This window comes from Manis javanica, chromosome 9 (genome assembly GCF_040802235.1).
Source record: "Manis javanica isolate MJ-LG chromosome 9, MJ_LKY, whole genome shotgun sequence".
Taxonomy (NCBI): Eukaryota; Metazoa; Chordata; class Mammalia; order Pholidota; family Manidae; genus Manis; species Manis javanica.
The window spans coordinates 24691385-24707087 of NC_133164.1; the positions used below are offsets into that span (position 1 = coordinate 24691385).

A 15703-nucleotide genomic window follows, 5' to 3' on the forward strand; every position below is an offset into this window, starting at 1 on the left:
GCCACTGGGATAATTTACATAATTGCAGATAGCTTGGAATGCCATTTGGCTGCATAACACTATTTGTAGTACGGAATGATCAAATTCTGCATCACAGATTTAAAAGGACTGTTCATTTCAATTGAACAAAATAGGTTGAGTCTTTTCAGTTTTATTTGTGAAAAGTAAGAGTGTCATTCCAAAATTTCAGAATTAGAGCAAAGGAAAACAATTTAAATGTGCTATAACAATTCTCATCTATTTTTTCACGTATTTAGCTCAAGTTGATTGATTCTGAATAATTACTTTTGTCTTTTTCATAGAGCTTGACTGAGTCCATCATTTTGTCCTGGTTACATAATGCATTATTTACATTACGCTACACCTTTTTGCTCTCACTTTAAAATCACTCCACAAGTCTTTTAATTTGTTTTGTCTTTTCAGAGCTTTGCAGTGAAGGCTTAGGGTCTAAAAAAGAGACTACAGCAATTCCCCTTTAGGGCTTTTACACTGACTAAAAAAGAGCAATCAAACTTATCAGCTGGAAACAGTCTTTGGCTTCAGGCGAATAGACCAGTTCATTTATTACATTTAAAAAGTCTTACCAGGGCAGTTCAGCTCCCCTGCAAAGAACTGCTATCCCAGCACAATAAGAGTCTAGAATACCAACTAGAATGTTGTTCATTTTAACCAGGACCTGAGGTTAGGATACTAAGGGCCAGGCAATATGGAACTGAAGATTTTGGCCAGGATTTTATAGGTGACTTATGATAAACCTGTCCACTGAAAATAATCTGCAATCTGAAAAGCCAGAATCTTTCTGTTTGTAATACATTATTATCACAGTATGTGGAAAGGAGCTCCTTGGGATTATATTTGTATCTTAATCAGTATACGTCCTGTAATGTAATACGGGGATAACATGGTAACAGAGTTCATTTCTCTGTCAATTTATAGCTGACTTTCTTTAAAAATCATTCTGAATATAATTAACATAAAGAAAAATAATTATAAGCTAGGGCTTAAAGAAAGCACATGAAGTCCCTAACAGCCTAGAGAGAAGGAAATAAAAATGTGAGAAGGAAGTAAGACCAAAAGGGGAGGAAGCTAGGCGTACCTCCCTGCAATTGTGTTTAAGGGGGTGTATGTGCCAAATAAAGGGGTCCAGTTAGTCCAAATGTGCAACACAAATCCTAAGAAAATAGAAAAGGGAGATAGATTTATTTTTCCTTCTGTACAGGTGGGACTTGTATAAGAACCAAGAAGTCAGTCTTCAACAAGCATATCATAGCTCATATAGGCTATAGTTAGAGAGCATTACTGAGGTGTCCGACACTGTTTCCAGAAGACAAGCATGTGTTCATATTTTCAACAAGAATCTCAAAAGGTAGTATTTGGAACAAAAATTAGATCATAAAATGGAATTACCTATAATATCTTTGAGATAAAGTTGTGACTTTGCTAGCTTTCTAATACAAATTTAGGCAAGTCAGTTCATCTTTCTAATTTTGTTTTCTCATAGATAAATTGAGACAGCTGCATCTAGATGAAAGATTCCCATGCTTTTCAAATCCATCAATAATTATTGTTTTTGCAGTAAGTACCAGTGGCTTGTTTATCTGTATTTCATGACAGAACATAGCATTCTTCTAAGTAACAGCTGAGGTTTAACTATATGGAAGTACCTGCTGAGAAGTTGAGTATCTCCTAAACATTTAAAAACAGTTCTAAATTTGAAGGTGCACTCCTAAGTAACACACAGGCATACTTTCACTCTTCCATAATTTAATTAGTTATTTAACTCTTTCATGCAAAAAGAATTAAAGGTTTCTTGGCTACATTTTATCTTACACATTTGAAAACAAACCAGTACCACTTAATATTTGTTCACTGGTCAAAGCTTTTTCACTTGGATTGCCATGATCTTGAACTTTAATGTTACTGTAAATATTTTTAGACATTTGTGATCAGAAGATATTATTTTCAGATGTAAATTAGTAACTATCCATTGAGATTTCTCTGTGAAGCAACACTGTGATTTCAACCTTTTTTCCTAAGGGAACTTATTTTTGAAGTGTCTGTGTTTTTTTTTTTTATCATTTCTAGTCTCTTGCTTTGTTTCCATCCTCTGGGTTTCAAAGTTTCTTTCTGTTATTTCCAATTAAGATTGAAGTTTGCTGTGTCTCTTCTTTAATGTTCATTTTTTGGAACAATGCCATTATCATAACCCACAAAGCTCTTGCTGTGAGAAAGCTTGCTCTTAGATAACTCCTTCTGTAGCCCTGTTCATGATTAATTAGCATTTCTGAAGAAGTAAATGAGTGTTTCGGTTTTCAACTTATTTTGCAAAATGTTTGACATATTGTGAATGTTTGATTTGACTGTATTTCTCTTAATATATGCTAATACATGCTTACAATGTGATAGAATAGCATAGTGCTGAAGCAGGTATAAGATTCTCAGTGAAGTGATTAAATGCTTCTCTTCTTTAATAGTATGGTGGCATAGTAGTTTGTCTATTATTGGTGTTGATAACATAATAATACTCTATAAGTAGAAAAGAAACTGATTTGGTCTTTTCCCCCTGGGATGTAAAAATTCTGATATTCCTCTACATTCTTAATCTCCATGAGAGTGTCTAGATATACTGAAGTAATTATTTTATAAAATTAAGATGTCTTAGATTTAAGTTCAATGAAAACAAGAACTTTCTGTTTGCTCACTGCCACACCCCCAATTCCTAGAAGAAAGTTCCTTTTCACTTGGAATATAAGGACTATATTTTTTCAGCTATTTTCATATTTACAAAAAATAAATAAATACTATTTTGAAAAGAAAAAATGAAGCAACTCACAAAGATATAGTGAACTGATCTCTGAAAAAAAAGCGAAGGTAATACAATGGAGCAAAGATAGTCTTTTCAACAATGGTCATAGAAGAACTGAACTTCTCTGAGTAAAGTAAAATGAACCTAGACACAGACTTTACACCCCTCACAAAAATTAATGCAAAATGGGTCACAAATCTAACTGTACGTGCAAAACTATAAAACTAGAAGATAATGTAGAAGAAAACCTAGATGACCTTGGGAATAGAGATGACTTTTTAAATATAACACCAAAAGCATGATTCATGAAATAAATATTTGATAAGCTGGATTTCATTAAAATTAAACACTTCTGCTTTGTGAAAGATACTGTCAAGAGAATGAAAAGACAACACAGACTGGGAGAAAATATTTGTAAAAGACATATGTAATAGAAGGCTGTTATCCAAAATATACAAAGAACTCTTAAAACTCTACAGTAAGAAAATGAACAACCAAATTTAAAAATGAGCAGAAGTTCTAAACAGACACCTCACTAAAGAAGATACACAGATGGCAAATAAACATATGAAAAAATGTTCAACATCACATGTTGTTAGGGAATTGCAAATTAAAACAAGAATGAGATAACCGCTACCTACCTATCGGAATGGCCAAAACCCAAAACACTGACTACACCCAAATCATTGCTGGTAGGAACGCAAAATGGAATAGCCACTTTGGAAGACAGTTTGGCAGCTTCTTACAAAACTATAAAGATACTCTTTCTATATAATTCAGCAATCATATTTCCTGGTATTTACCCAAATGAGTTGAAAAATGATATCCACATAGAAACCCACATGCAGATATTTATAGCATTTTATTCAAAATTGCCTAAACTTGGAAGCAAACTCCAGCAAGTGAATGAATAAACTATGGTACATTCAGACAAGGGAATATTATTCAGAGCTAAGAAGAAATGAGCTATCAAGCCAGGAAAAGATATGGAGGATATTTAAATGCATATTACTAAGTAAAAGAAGCCAATTTGAAGAGGCTATTATATATATACTGTATAATTTCAACTATATGACATTCTGGGAAAAGCAAAATGATGGAGACAATGAAAAGATCAGTAGTTGCCAGAGGTTAGTGAGGAGAATGGAAAAAATACAATAATATGAAACATCTACTAAGTTAATTTATTATATAAAAGAGTCTACTCTGTATAGGTGGAATGCAGAGGATTTTAGGGCAGTGAAACAAATTCTATATAATACTAAAATGGTATATACATGTCATTTTACATTTGTCCTAAACCCATAGAATATATAATACCAACGAGGATCCCTAATATATACTATGGATTTGGATAATAATGTGTCAATGTAGGTTCATTGATGTTAATAAATGTACACTCTGGTGTTGGATATTAATATAATAGTCAGGGAGGTTGTGTGTGCAGTTAGCAGGGATTGAATAGGAAATCTCTAGTTTTTGTTCAGTCTTGCTGTGAACCTAAAATGTGCTAAAAATAAAGTCTATTTCTTTATAGAGAAGCAGAATATGTTAGAGGTTAAAATTTTTGTAAGCCAGCCCTCATATTTTAGAGGAAAGGAAGCCAACTAAAAGATGATAGGTGATTTGCCCAAGGGTAGAAAGGTAATTAAGGACAAATTCTTGAAGAGAATACCAATTCATTGTTTACTGCCCTTCCTGTCACTCCTTCCCACTAAATCTTAGGACACAGATTTTGTTAAATATCTTTTCTATAATGTCTACATTCTACTGTCCCTTTACAGCAATCTATGTCTCCATACTATACCTTCCAAAATAATACTATCCAACAATTTAAATTCTTGATCACCACAGCATTTGAATATCATACATTTAAGGAAATAAATTTAATTTGATTTGATGCTTTATGTTATGAAGTCCTTTCATTCCATAATAGTCTGAATATTATATAAACTCCAAAGTAAGTTTTTAAAAGGTGGGTTCATGGCATATATGTTTTTTATCCGTTTTGGAATCTCTAATGCTATGAATATGATGTTGGTTTAAGAAATATTTATATAATCTGCAAAACTTTATAGGAATGAGATTTTTACTACCAGGAACTATTTATTGCTGAACTTGAATAGTGTGCTAACATCATGATTTAGCCTTCAACAAAATACTGCTTATTTAAATCCAAGGTTTAAAAATTAAATGTATTAATATTTGGCTCTGTGTACCAGATATAAAATAGAAAAAAGAAATTGGTTTCATAATCATATATGTTTTTTTCTTCATATAGGCTACACAAAATTGATATTTTGCTTTAATATCACTGAAAAAATTACTTACTAAAATCTCCTAAATATGAATAATAAAGAGATGGACAAGCAAAAATACAATAATATGAAACATCTACTAAGTTAATATATTATATAAAAGAGTCTCTGATTCATGTACACACTTGTTTACTTGAATTTGATTTTTTACATTCTATTCTGTTAGAATATTTTATGACTGTGTAAAACTGTATAAGGAATTAATCCTTAGCTAAAGAAAACATAGAAATGTGTATGAAGAAAAACGAGTTTTTATTTTTCACCTTTTTATTTGGAAATACACTGAGGCTTACAAAAGAAGCCGTAGAAATGGTATTACACAGTTTCCCTATCGACCCTTCACCTAGCTTACCCTAATGTTAATATTTTACATAACCATGGTACAAATATCAAATGAGGAAGTTAACATTGCTGTAATACTAACTAAACTTTAGACCTTACACAACTTCCACCAGGTTCCCAACTCATGTGCTTTTTCCTGGACTAGGATCCAGCCAAGGATCCTACGTTGGAATTATTTGTCATGTTTCCTTAGCCTCTGCTAATCTGTTGTAGACTGTCTGTTAAAGACTGTTCTTCAGTTTATCTTAATCTTTGTACCCTTCATGCTCATACTATATTGTTTGACAAGTAGTAATGTTCTACCTCCATCTTCTGTTCTTTGTTTATTAACTGGAATTCCACATTAACTGCACTCATTTATTTTATTACTTGGGTGAAAAATCGAATTATTTTCATTGTTTATTCTGCCCAAATTGTCTCAGTTATGACCACTGAGAACTTTTTTCAAGTTGTTCCTTTTATTCATGTGACGTGTCTCTATTATTTTAAAAAGCCTTTACTTTATAGCAAAACAGTGGATAGAAATTAGAAGTGAATATATATATATATATATACTATTACACAGATACACACATGTCTACATTTATTTTTATATCTACTCATTAACTTGTACATTAACTGTATATTTATACAACAGTTTATATGTTGGGAAAACTAGTACTCAATTTTGACCCCGCACATCAATTCAAGAAATCTATCCTAAAAATTTATCTGAACAAAAAGGTTATTTAATGTAGCATTGTATGAGAGCATTAAATATTGAAAGTAACCCAAATACATATGAGAGGCTGCATAAATTATACAAGAAAAGGATGTAAAAGATTTTTGAAATTATATGGAGTGATTTTCAGAATTATTTTAAGTACAAAAGAAAGCAAAGTATACTAAAGTATCTATATTATGCTACTCTTTATGTAATTAGTGAAAGAATATAAGAAAATATACATGTATCAGCTCATTTATGCAAATTCTTTTATAATCTAAAAATAAATGTATTCTACTGATAACTGTTGAAGTAATTTAAACAATATATAAAAATATCCAAAATTTTAGTCAATTATGTGATGATACAAATATGAAGAATGAACAATATTTGTAATGTAAATATGTATTGATGCAAATACCTACGTATATAGATCACTTTAAATCACAAAACTGGATGCATATCAATGTTTTTAATAAATAAATCTGAATAATTCCAAAAGTTGGTAGTTAAAGACAAAGATAGTATAGATTTCAAGTAGTATTTTATGTAATTGAAATTAAGATTTAAATTATGGATCTTTAAACACTTGTGAGGCCTAGAAAATATATACACTTAGGATAAAATATAATGCTTACATATATATATAATATAGATAGATGACAGACAGGGAGGACAAATTTCTTTATGTTCCAAAGGAACAGTTTCATAATGGTTAAGTATTGTAGATAAATTCTAGTTAATGTTACTATTATCTCAGCAATTACTTATACAAGTGAAGAGGTGCTTGGTCCTAGAATTTCTACCCATATAAAGTGTAAAGTCTAATGCTACCACTTCTTCTGAGTCACATAAAATAAACATTTTTGCTTATTTTGATTATTTCTGAGATCAATAATAAAAGTGAGTAGTATAAAGGGAGAAATGTTAAATTGTATTTTTCTCAGACTCATGATTTAAATTATGAATTTATAGCAGTATTATTTTCTCAGTAAATTGGTAAGATATTTATTACAATAGACTCCCTTAAAGGCCCTCTCCATATGACAAGTAATTTTCATGTGTCATATACTTTTCAACAAATAAAAGAGAACTGCAACTAATGGATAGCATTATGAGACCTACTAATAAAACATGATTAAATAACCATATGGTTAAAACAATCCAAATCTAAAATTAACAATGGCATTCTGCTTTTTCTCTCTCTTATACATTCCCTACCATTATTTCACAATCGTGATACTTGTCTGCAACAAGAACACCAGATGATCTGAGATATATATATATATACATATGTATATATATATGTATATATATATATATACACATATATATCTTTATGAAAAGAAAAAGAAAAAAAATGAACCAGGAATGATTCTTAAGAGCAATACATTATTCTAATTTGATCCAAAATCTGAAATAAAATACAAATTTTATGAACTTCTGTATAATGCATGCCATTGCATTTTTTAAATAAAAAGTTCTCATTTTGAATTGATTCTTCTAATTGTAACATTGACTAGAAAGTATCTACAATACTTCACCATCATGGACTGTTCATGGTTGTCTATATTATGGCCTATGCTGTAGGAGATCAATGATATCTTGTTCTGTTTCAGTTTTCCATTCCTGCATAAGGATACCTTCAGTACTTTGTAGTTTAGAACAGAATTTATTCTTTCTCATGATTTTGTGGGAAAGGAATCCACGTGACGCTGGACTGGGCCACTCTTTTCTGCATGGTTATTCTCTCATTTATATTCAACTGGTGACTGCAGTGAACTGGACTAGAAATAAGAAAAATGCACACATGCCTCATGTAAAATCTATCCAAAACCAGCATTAGCAAAAAGCCAAGGACTGCACCATCTACATCAAGTACTGATGAGAGGCAGTTTCTCAGTTGCAGCTTCTCAGTTGTTGTTCTGGAACTAAAAAGATAAGTTACCTGAGGTTTCTCTAAATCTAAATATATGTATACAAAAATAAAATTTGTCTTTCCCCTGTACCATACAACCCAAAACATAATAATGAGGCAGTAACAGAAGGAAAAATAGGAAAAATATCATAAAAACCCCAAAAAAGGTAGGGAATAGAAGCACATAGCAGTCATTGGTTCATGTTACTTTTGAAATCTAATGTTGCATATGTTATTAAAGAATCCTACTTCTGGAACAGAAATGGTCTTCAATTAAGACTTAGTCTTTCTGGGAGTGTTTTCCACAGCATTCAGCACTATCTTCTTGAAGTTCATCTCTGCCCTTTATATTTACCTGTATTATGTTTTGATGAAAGATGAGCTATGTTTACAACTTAATAGCTTTCTCAACTAGTCATTGCCTTTAAAAGATAGGGAACTCATACAGCTATTTTCTTTTAAACTGCCTTACCCTTTTATTCCAGTGTGTTGATTCTTTCAACAATACAATTTTCTTAAAAACACTGTTGGTTTCAATGAATAACATTAGGATTCATTCAGTGCCCCCAAATATTCATTAATAATTCTCTTTGAGATAGACATCTGTCTGCTTTAGGCAGGGAAGTCTCCAATGGGATAATGCCCTGTCAGATTCTTAGAATCTGTGTTGTCGAGCTCTAAGGGATTGTCAGGCAACACTTTAAATCTTTCAAATATTGTGATAAGGGACTGGCAACCTCAAGTGTATTTTTATCTTTACCTTGAAGCCACATTTTTTGGGTGTACTATGGACTGATATTTATCTTAATGCAATTTCTCACTTTGAGAAAATTTTTCTGTCAGGAAGAATAGAGGCTGAGAAAAAGTTACATTTTCTAACAGCAATTTTGGATTGAGATATTTCTTCAAATTATGCTTCAAAACTGAATAGCCCTTTCTTTAGTTCATCTGCCCTTTACAACACCTTATCATAGGTAGTTTGTATAAATCAACTGAGACTTTGAACATTACGTCTTAAAATAGGTTTAGTTGTTTTTCAAATTCATTAAGTATATTTTCTATTATACATGTAATGCAGTCAACAGTCTTGCCAGTTTTTCCAACCAAAACACAATGTGACTGTTTTTCTTTAGTCTTCTACTTGCTATCTCTACTAATAGTTTTCTTGCTGTCTTTCTGGATTTTGCTTACTGCTTGGTAACAGAGCCAATACCACATGGATTAGGGTTTTGTTAGAGCAGCAATTATTTTCAAGGGAGAGGAAACAGATTCACCTCCTGGGAGCATTGGGGTGTACAGAGAAATTGGGGAAAAAATTATAAAGACTGTCTTTGTACACTGCTACACAATCTATATCTGCCTATGATCTTCCTTGAATATGTCCAAGAATGGTGTTGTGTGACTGAAAGTGGAAAAGCACATATTTGGTAAATCATAGGTATTTGGAATGCAAGGATAACATAGGATTTTTCATGTGTGATGTTATACATTTTTAATATACTTATTTTTACATGTATATATTTATCTTTGTATATGATATAGTGTGGATAAACAGTTAGATTTTCTCTGTATCCCTTCCTGTTGTAGATTTCTAAAGAAAGAGGTTCTTGGATAGAAAGTGATTGTTCAGGCTGCTCGGAAAAGAAGTATTTTCCTTTTTAAATTTTGTCAATTGTGTGTGATATCTATATCAGCCTTATTTATATTAACTAGCATGAATCCATATCTTGAAGTTCAGATAAATGATGATTTGGAAACAGTACACACAATAGTGAAGATAGATCTGATTTTGAATCCCACTTTATCTCTTATAAATGTTGCATTAATCAGCTTGTTCAATGCTGTGGTAACACTTTTTTCATAAGTTTATTTTTAATGAAAAATAATGTTTGACTTAAATTAATAATTTAGCTATTAAATAAAATTAAGTATTTATACTGAGAAAGGGTACCCACAACACCACTACAACCTATTGGACCATCTCTGACAATGAACAGATCTTCTTGATAAAAGTCTATTTTAACTCTACAATGCATGAAAGTATTTTATATGGAAACTGGTTTAAATATTGAAAAGGGAACTACATATATTGATATCTCTCTAATGAAACTTCCAAATATCTCACATTTTTATGCATATTTAAAAATATAAATTTATTTAAAAGTAATGTTAAATGTTCAAATATGTATTTCTTTATGAAAATATGTTGACAACACATTAAACTGGAGTTTCACAAAATTTTTATATGTATTTATTCCAGTGCAGAGTTGAAATGTTGAATCTAATATTTCCATTTTTGTGCTCAGACAGCCTATTTAAAAGGTCAAAACAGAAGCTCTCTGTTGGAGTTTCACGGCTTTGCAAATTTACCATGATTTTTCAGTGTAATTATTCTTAACATGAAGTGACAGCATGGAAAAGGAAGTAATTTCAACACATTTTCTTGGTATCCATTGCAAATATTATTGCTTGTGATCCCTCCAGTGATTTAAAAATTATTTTATGCCAATGAATTCTTCAATATTTGACTGAATTTTTCTCTTGACATTTCCTGAAACTTTTTTGGATCCATTGTATAATCATTGTACTATTTTGTATTTTTTTTTAACTTATACTATCTCAAGGATTCTATGCACTTAAGAAGACCCAAGTAAATTGCCAAAATTCATTCCTTTTCCTTCAGAAATTCTTTCTGTGTCTGCTGATTTCTTAACTGGTTTAAATAGCAAAATTTTGTGAACTATAAAATACTCATGGTAACATAGTAAATATATGTGCTCCATCAGCTTTGAAAAAGCTTATATATGGTATGATTCCAACTATAAGACACTCTGGAACAGGCAAAATTAAAGAGACTGTAAAAGGATCAGTGGTTGCCAGAGATTTGGAGGGCGTGAGGGATGGATGAAAAGGTGGAGCACAACTGAATTGTAGGGCAGTGAAATCATACTGTGCAGTATTTTAAGGGCAGAACATGTCTTTATACATTTGCCAAACCCATAGAATGTGCAACACCAAGAAAGAATCGTAATGTAAACTATGGACTTTGGGTGATAATGTGTCAGTGTTGGTTCATCCATTGTAACAAACATACCATTCTGGTGCTAAGGGAGGCTGTACATATGTGAGGATAGGGCTATATGAGAATGCTGTACTTGCCACTCAATTTTGTGAACCAAAAACTGCTTTACAAAATTGAGCCTTAAAAAAAAATGTAATGTGAAAGCAGAGAGCTCTGGTAATAATATGAAGAATCACTGCTCTGGCTAAAGAATGAAATCCTAGATTTAGGAGTTCACAAATGAGTGTATTAAGTGTTTCATACTTTTGGTAGCTTTCAATATGAATTTAAAAAGCAGTTGCAGCACAGGTAGTCTTCAATGGCGATGTTCATCTTGACTCCTAATTAGGTTCCTATTGGCAGGCCACACAGAGACCGAAGAGCAGCCTGTATCCTGACTTCCGGTATGTAAAACCAGTGTTTAAGCCACAAAATGCTGGCAATCCTTACAGGAAATCTGTCCTTTATAGACAGTAAATATTTATCTCCTGAAATTCAATCATATTCACTTGTGTGTTTTTTAAATGCAGTCATCTTCATAGGAAATCAGCACCAGTGATTCTATAGTTCTGTATATGTATCACTTCAAAGCTTTCCAATTATAACGACTCATATTATTTTTTACAAAGAAACAAAACAGAAAAATTGTGCCATTCATATTAGTGTTTGCAAAATTCTTAACTCTCCTGATTTTGCCTTGATATATTAAAAGTCGCCGTTATCACTTTCAAATATGAAACTATTTTACTGTAGTATGCCGATTACGTGAGGCACCCGGTCTAGGGTTCCAGTTCCAAGGTACCACTGAAGGGCTCCACCTCCTGGTACAAGACCAGAACCTCAGATGGAAATTTCACATTCGTTAACATTGTTAGGTCAGAAATAAAAGTTTAAATAGTTCTGTGTCCTAAAACATTGACATTTCTCCTTGGTTCTTTTCTCCCACACATGCAAGTACACATGACATATTTCTTTGAGATTAATTATCGAAACCTAGGTAGTAATTGCAATCAAAGCAATATGTTTTCACATTTAAATTACCTTAGGTTGCTAAGCTCTTTCCACTCCAAACCCCAATAATTTAGTCACCAATGAGGATTGTTTTCTCTCTGAGGTCTGTAAGTGTAAGTATGTCCTTATGTAGCTGAATTTCCCCCCTCTATTTCAAAGCTCATTAATTAGAAGCTGACTTTCCCCAGTTGCAGCTTTTTAATGTGCTGCTTTAGTAGAGCTTTCTTTCACTGCTTAGCATTAAAATGTCACTGTATCCAAACAGCTTTTTACTTTCTCTTAAAAAAACCATTTTTATAGCCAAGTCCAATAACGCAATAAGCAAGGAACTTAAAGAATAAGTTTTGTGTTTCTGAATTCCATATTCAGCTACCTTTTCTTATTTCTCTTAAAAAGTGAAAAAATTATTTTTTGCAATTAAGCGTTTTTCTCTTTAGTATAACCCTAGAACCAAGATGGTATGCTCAGGATAATGTGCACCCTTAACTTAAATCACCAACAGTTACAGAATTTTGGCATATGATTTCCGTAACTGTCAGTTTAAGCAGGCGAACAATCCCTATTGTTTCCTATCTCCATAGATCATTATCTTTTATATTTTATAAAGTTTATCTAAGGCATACTTATTTTTTTTTTGATCTGAGGTGCAAATAGCCATATGCTCATGTTCATAGCCAGACACTGCTGACATTGTAGGTTTCTGTCATCTTTTATTTCACTCCCATTCCCCACTTCCAGTCCTCCCCTCCTGTTATAGGCAACCATATAAAATGTGCTTGATGTGCAATCTTGTGCTTTTATATATCTTTGTAAAATACATAGTGCAGTTTTATGAGCACATATTTTAAATGTTCCTAAGCACAGTATTTTTTCAACAACATATGTACGTTGCTATGTGTATGTTTACTTCATCACTTCGTCCTCTGCATAAGCATCTTTCACATTTAACTTACATTTTTTCTCAGTTTTGCACATGACTCTGACTCCCTGCAGTCACAAACAAATACACACACACACTCACACTCACAGTCACAAAACCCTGTGTGATAAATATTCATAATTATATATTTATGGATGGCTATGTATATTCTTCTGGAGTTCATATACAGGAGTGTGTTTATTTGTTTCTAGGGTTTGAACGTTATCAATTTGAATAAGCTTTATTCTCCAGAATGGCAAGAGCAACCTGTACTCACACGAACACTGCTTTGGGTTCAATACTATAATACTTACTATTATCCAGACTTTTATTTACTGTTAATTCACAATGGTCTTAAAACGCATATTACTAATTACTGAGCACCTCTTTATATTGATGCATTGATTTGGTGTTCTCTTTAAGTCACCTGCTTGTATCTTTGATTTACTTATCCAGTGAGGTGTTGGTTTGAGTGAATTCCTTGTGTTTTCTTCTTTTCACTCCTTTGATGTTGTTAGACATTTGAGTGTTTTCTCCCAATTGGTCATTTTTGTTATCTTTGCTCTAGGTGGGTTTTTTAAAAATAAAATTCCTTTATTTTAATTAAACCCATTAATTTTTCATGACACAGTGAAATTTTCTTTATGAACATTTTCTTCTACACCTTAATTGTGGTATCTTTACAGTTTTAGCTTTCTGATTTAGGTCTTAAATGCATCTGGAAGCCCCCTTAATATCCTGCTCTGTGGGGACCCAGATTTGGGATGGATGATACTGCACAAAGTAAATTTCTCAAAGTTAGAAGTAGAACTCTGCTGTTATTAGAAGGTCTTAGACTAGACCAGATAGCCAACATTGACTCTATTCTTATAGATATCATTACTTTATCAAAACCCCTGTAGGACTGCAGTAGAATCTTGAGAAGAGTTGAAGAAGTTACGATTTTTGGAATTGAAAACTGAGAGAACTTTAAAATAATAAAAATAGCAATAACAATAATACAAAAATAGTAAGAATGAGTTGTAATGCCCAAAAGCTATCCACATATCTTTTAATTAGAAAAATTAAATGTCCTTGCTGGTTGCTCACATTATATGATTTCCTAAGTTATAAATGTCTTAGTCATAAATATTAAATCATAGACGGTATCCATGCAAGAGATTATAGTATCCATGTAACTACTTCTAACCACATGTACCTTGCAATAAGAGTAGTTATTTGAGTGTATACATGTGTTAAGTTGGAAATTTCCATCTTTGCCTACCTGATAGGGATTTGGGATAGAAGCATTTGATAAATATGAAGTGGTATTTGAAAAATTCAAAAGGAGATTACAGAAGAAATGGGAGAACATAATATTATTGATATATATGAACATAGGAAGCATAATTGTTAGATTGGTTTAGATATAGCCACTCAAAGCCAATTGTACAGCTCAAAGCTATTAGAAAAGCTAATGACATCTGATCTCAGGTATATGAGAACTAGGATGTCAGCCTATAGCAAAACATTTACATGAGACCACTTAAAACAATGTGGCAAGATAATTTTTATTTATCCATTCATTCAACATTTAAAAAAAATTCAAGACTATAAAATGTCATATTTCTCTAGGTATAACTGACAGAATTTTATAGACATGTTCTTTTTATAAGCACATTCACTAGTATGGGAAAAGTGAACAGAAATGCATGAATAGTTATGTATGTTAATAAATACTATGAAGACATTTAGGAGGTTGAGGAATAGAAGTGACTAGATTGGGAGCTGCTTTGAAAACAAAGAACTAAAGACCATGAGGATATCTGGGGGAGGAGCACTTCAGGTAGAAGGAAGGGCACGTGAAAATACTCTGAAGTGGAGCGTGCTCAGCACAGTAGAGGCATACGAAGGCCATGTGGCTGGAATGGAGAGAGCAAGGGAGGCGATTCAAGGAGATGAGGGCAGCAATGTAAAGAAGGGCAGAGCTTAAAGGGTCTTTACAGTACTGTAAGGATTTGGGCTTTTCCCTGAACTCAAAAACCCAGATTTGACAATTCTGCTTTATTTATCACAGTCCTGAGGCAGGCAAGAACAGCCACTCCTCAGCCAAAAGAGGTTCCAGAGGACAGTAAGTGAATCTGTGGTTCCTTCTTTTCTGCTTGTGATAAGGTTCACATACATCCTCTATACTCCCTGCTGCCACCTTAGAGAGAAGCCATAGAGAAGGAAAAAGCTAAAAAATTGAGTACTAGTTTGGGGTATCCACACTGAATCTCCAGTGCTTCAATAATTGGCTTACATTATTGGATGTTACTGATTTAATAAAGTTAGGTCTTTCTCACTACCTGAGCACAGCAGATAAAGAGAGGGTGAAAGACAGCAGATCATTTGTCCTTCCCTTCTTTTCCTTGCCTTTCCTTCCCCCTTCTCCTCATTCTTCCCTTCTCCACCTACTCCCCTTATGCCTTTAAATAAGGCAATTCACATTTCTTGTAAAACTGAATGAGCGTGTATCTCTACGACCCTGCAAAAAGTTCACTGATAAAATATTCACTAAACTTCAGTTGAAGTTAAAGTCTTAGTTGCTAATATTCCACAACTATTGGAAGGTCTACTTGTCAATTATTTTAACAATTTATACAT

The 15703-nt window shown here is 32.5% G+C and overlaps 2 long non-coding RNA genes across 10 annotated transcripts in view; one reads left to right on the forward strand and one right to left on the reverse strand.

Annotated features, from left to right (window-relative positions):
- LOC140843357 (uncharacterized) overlaps positions 1 to 15703 on the forward strand; it is a 778257-nt gene that overhangs the window by 410455 nt on the left and 352099 nt on the right. For 4 of the 8 annotated variants that reach the window (XR_012121023.1, XR_012121025.1, XR_012121022.1 and 1 more), the window contains exon 3: positions 1502 to 1575. The exons of 3 other annotated variants lie outside the window; for them this stretch is intronic. This is a non-coding gene — a long non-coding RNA (uncharacterized lncRNA). Of the gene's footprint in view, positions 1 to 1501; positions 1576 to 11497; positions 11572 to 15703 lie in introns of those variants that run through there. One more of the 8 variants, XR_012121029.1, reaches the window with a different exon arrangement.
- Positions 1 to 15703, reverse strand: part of LOC140843359 (uncharacterized) — a 52951-nt gene that overhangs the window by 9589 nt on the left and 27659 nt on the right. The gene's annotated exons all lie outside the window — the stretch shown is intronic.